A 5,418-nucleotide genomic window follows, 5' to 3' on the forward strand; every position below is an offset into this window, starting at 1 on the left:
AGACAAAAGAATACAAGGGAAAAACATACATTAATAAAGTTGAAATGAAGTGTTTGCCTTTCTAGGAAAATGATAGAACAAAGGTAAAGGACTAGCGTATGTGGAGGGTCACAGAAAATCGACAGGTGAAATTAGTGAGAATAAGTATAGGAGAAGGGCAAACACAGAAATTATAGTCATGTTACAATATTTAGTTGTTATTGGATGCGAACGTTGTTAACAGAATTTCTTTGTACTGACGTTGAAAACTATTAAGGGATAAACTATTTTTAAGTGTAGGGGGAAGTGTAGGGGGAAGAGAGTTCCATAATTTGGGACCTGAATATATTATAGTTTTTTTAGTAAAAGTAGTACGGACGGAGGGCATGTGAAAATCAAATTGTCTACGAGTTTGGTGAGAATGGGTAAAAGTGTTGAGACAAAAATATCTGCTAAGTGATTCAAGAATTATCTTTTTGTGACAAGAATACATAAATGATCCAAGGGATAGTAACTGTTTATAAAGGTAAAATACAGTCAGGACTTATAGTCTTTTAAAAAGGACACTAGTGTGCATGGGCATTGAATGAAGTTTTACATATTATTCTTACTGCTCTTTTCTGTAATTTAAATAATCTTAACATATTTAGGCCATTGTTGGCTGCAGTGGTCCATACAACATTACAATAAGTTAAATATGGATAAACCATTGTATAATAAAGATTGATTAATATGTTTTGGGGAAGGAAATTTAATTTATTCATTACACCTATATATTTCTTGAAATAATCGAACATATTTAATTAAAGTGATTGGACCAGGAGAGTTTATCGTCAAGTTGGATGCCAAGAAATTTTGTATAAGATGTGTGTTGAATTTCCTTACTGCTGAGATATATCCTAACATCGTTGGGATTGAAGTGGCGATTTGAAAATATCATTGATGTTGTTTTAGAAATATTTATTATGAGTTTATTTTTATTCTTTAGTTTATTCTTCTACATGAACTAATTCTTGATTGAGATTTTCACATAATTTATTTACATTTTCATTTGACAAGGAAATTGTTGTATCGTCAGCAAATATTGTAAAATGCAACTTTTTGGAAGTAAATCTGATATCATCTATATATACAGTATTAAAAATAGAAGGGGATCTAAGATTGACCCTTGAGGAACACCATAATCTTAGATTCAGAATTATGCTTTTTATAAATAGTATATTGTTTACGCCCCGACAGATAGCTGTTAACCCATTTTAAAGCTGTACCTCTTATTCCATAGCAGTTAAGTTTATACAATAATAATTTATTATTATATACTTCTCTGGTGTAGACATATATAGATTCCGGGCTGGTGTTAAATCAACACCGGAGTTTTTGCAGTGTATTCCTAGGTCAAACTAATGATGTAAAATATCATCTCAGTCTTCGCGCTCGCACTTTAATTTGCGAACCTTATCCACTACACAATATTCCTACAAAGTGCTTGAAATAGTGCTTAAATTGGCCCCTTTTTGAATCGGTATATAAACTATTTTCAGCTCGTGTTTTGCGCTCTCATTATTTATTTTCATGATTAAAAAAAGTATATTATTTGGAATGCCCAGATTCAAGGTCTAAATCTAAAACATGCACAGGCATACCCAACTTGCTCTTTATTTAAAACGTGCTTAATTATCCAGTTTCAGATCAGGAAATTAAAAAAAAATCTGCTCGCGCTTCGCGCTCGCAATATTAATATAGGAAGATACCCAATTACCCATCCTTTACATGATTTGCAAAACATGAATAGAGTATCCCGTTTACAGGGATACTCTATCATTGTTTCTGCTTGCGCTTCGCGCTTGCTTCAATAAGGTGTGTATTTATTTACCTATCCCGTTCATGATTGCAAAAAGTGTTTAGAGTATCCATTTTCAGGTCGGAATGTCAAAAAAGAAATTCGGCTCGCGCTTCGCGCTTGCATTGTTTTATTGTTGAAATATGTATCGTCTTCATCGCTAACTGCAAACAATCCTTAACATGTCCCTTTTCGATCAGGCTTGTATATTTAAACATTTCTAGTCGCGCTTCGTGCTTACAGTAATATTATTTATATATAGGTATACATACGCATCTTGTTCAGGATCACAAACATTTGCCCCCCCCCCCCATTCACTCACTGAGCCTGAAGTGAGAGTTAAGCCCAAGGTTAAGCCTACTGCACAGTCAGTTGAAGATGCCTATAGAAGTTATTCCATGTGCAATTCAGAGATTCATGATGATTTTACAACAAGCACAGAATACTAAAATTGTCATATTAAGATTTTTGTCAATCAATATGGGATGCCACCCTAGCTCCCTGCCAACATAAGTAGCACATCTAATTTTGTCTGAAGGAGAGCATCAATAGACATTCTACTTTGATCGATGAACAGGCTTAGTCCTACAACATCGTTGGAGTAGAAACTAAACTAAGCTAAAACTTTGAGCGCGCGAGAGGTTTTCTGCATTGAGTAGCCTACTCAAGTCTCGAACTCAAGTGAAAGCGTCGCTCAGCAGACTAACCTATAAGCGCACCACGAACTACAGTCGGCGGTCGGAGTAAGTTATCTTTCGTATGGTATGCCATTTAGTGATCCGTCTATCTTTGGCTCATACGTAAACTAGTAAATTTCCATAAATGAGACTATTATGATGATTAATTAGGTTCCATTTTGCTCCGGTAACAATAATTGCTGTGATGGAAAATCTGCTCGTTAAATCAAACATAAAACCTTACTTGCTCTAACCCTATGCCCTCTGAGATAAAGAAATACTGGCACTATTAAGTTTGATGATTTATAAGAATAAATTGGTTTCATCAAAATCGGGTAAGATATAGGACCGATGTCATTTCAAACTACTTTCACAACACAGTTATAATCACATCCTGGTTGATATGCAATAATGCAAATGAGAGGACTGATAACATCGCCCATCGATCACTATTTCTTTGGTATTATTATATGAAATATATGCAATATTCTATGTTCTCCGCACTATGTGAAACAATGTTTTGATCGGTTTTGATTCCTCCCCGCACGTGTGGAATTACCATTGTTTTAATTTGTAGTTCAGTCAAATTAATTGATATCGATTGCCAAATATGCATGTAAAGTTTTAATCATAGGCCTAAAATTACTAAAAGTGGGTGAGCGGCATAATCGACTCTCCTTCATGGGCGACTTACGGTGGAGGTGCCGTGGCCGAGTGGTCTAAGACGCCTGGCTATATATATAGAAAGTCCGGGGTTCGATCCCCATAGGCGGATCCGGGAGGGGCCCGAGGGGCCCGGCCCCCCCCCCCCCCTATTGGCGGAGCAAAAAAAGGGGGGAAGGAGGAAAAAAAAGAAAAAAAAGGAAAAAAAGAGGGAAAAGAGAGGAGAAAAGGAAGAGGAGGAAGAAAAGTGAATAAAATAAGATGAGGGGAAGACTTGGAAAATAAAAAGAATCTTTCATGTCACTATATAAAATTTTCGCTCGCGCTTCGCGCTCGCATTGCCTGTTCATATATTGTTCAATATTGAGTTTCGATCAGTATCAAGTTTAGAAGTCAATATACAAAACATATTTCATTTCGGAAATCGAACTTTCATTATTTTGTGTGATTTTACAAATTGATTATTAAAAAGTGCTCTGTAAAAAATGTCAGTTTTATGGTCTGAATATTAACATTTTCTGCTCAAAATATCCCTTTTTCAGGTCTGATTGTCAAAACGTATCAGCTAATTATAGCGCAGCACGCTCGCATTTTGATTGGCGAGTTATGTATGTCTCAATATTGATTATACAACAAACAACTTAAAATCCCCTTTTCATGACAGTGTATAAAAAATTAGGCTCGGAATTTTCGCTCACATTAATGGTTAAAAATATGTTAACTGATGCATCCTATTCATAATTACAAAAGTGCTTGAAATGTCCAGTTTTCAGGCCTTAATATCATCAGATTTCGCTCCCTCATTAAGCATTAATGATATTAATTTAATAATTGAATTGTCCCTTTTGTTTCATCTCGCGCTTAGCAAGAAGAATATAGTAAGAGAGTCATCATTTTCATATGATGACATGTCCTAAGGAAGTCCCGGTCCTATATGTCAAAACTCAAAAGTAATTATAATGAAAAATATCAGCTCTTTATTAAGTGCGATCCATATCTACCTCACAATTTTCCTACAAAGTGCTTCAAATATAGAGCTGAAAATGATTATTTTTTCATTTCGGAATATCAAATAGTTTAAGCTCGCGCTTCGCGCTCGCTTTGATTTTCATGATAAAAGATGTATTTAGAATGCCTATATATAGATTCTAGGTCTAAATATGAAACACGCGCGCGCATGTTTATTCAGATACTCAACTTGTTCTCTATTTAAATCATCCAGTTTCAGATCACAATATCAAAAAATTTCTGCTCGCGCTTTGTGCTCGCATTATTAATGTAGGAAGAACCTCTATTACTCATTCTTTTCATGATTTACAAAACATGAATAGAGCAGGCGCGTAGCCAAGGGGGGGCGGTCCCCCCCCCCCAAAAAAAAAAAACGTCCCCAAAAAGAAAAAAGAGAGGAGAAAAGGAAAAGGGAAGGGAGGAAAGGGAAGAAAGGTAGCTTTTTTTTTTTTAATTCTTTATTTTTTTCTCAAAAGAGAAACTCCTTCACTCTTGCTCTAAATTTATATATGAATTTTGCTTCCGCGCTGCGCGCGGTTAAATGACAATATTGAAGTTCTCCATTGTTTCCCCCACCCTTTCTCTAACCCTGTTTTTCCACCTCAGCTATATGTGTTTCTTGCCAAGTTCAAATGTACACATTAGGGCATGGAATTTGAGTAAGATTAGGCCGAACTATATGAAGTTATCTTTCTTTTTTTTTATCGCGCAACTTCTGGTCGGGTCGGCTCCAGGCGGGTAAAATCAATTTCTACCGTCACCTCCATAAAGTCAACTTTTCCCGCTTTTCAGCTCATTACTAAACAACCATAATTTTGGGGCAAACAGGTTCCTAATTTAAAAAGAGGAAGGTATAAAATTCGTGTCGTATTAAATAAAAAGTACACTCTCATAACAAACTATTCAAATGTGAATAGAATCTATTCAAATTTGAATCGAAAAACTCATCCGAGGGACACTTACCAGATTCTATTCAAAATGAATAGAAAAATCTTGTCAAAAAAATTAGACCGAAATCTAGTCAAAATTTGAATCGAAAACTCATCAGTTTTTGACTAGTATACTGTTAATTAATGAATAGTTCATCGAATCAATCGACTGAATAGTTAACCTATTCATTTTTAATAGAAAAACTCTTTGTTTTGACAAGTTATAGATTCATTTAATGAATAGATTTTTGATTCATTTTGTTGAAAACTATTTACCTCATACGGTGGACAAACCCAATAAAGAGTCCATTACAATGCTTGC

This window comes from Lytechinus pictus, chromosome 9, assembly GCF_037042905.1.
Source record: "Lytechinus pictus isolate F3 Inbred chromosome 9, Lp3.0, whole genome shotgun sequence".
Taxonomy (NCBI): Eukaryota; Metazoa; Echinodermata; class Echinoidea; order Temnopleuroida; family Toxopneustidae; genus Lytechinus; species Lytechinus pictus.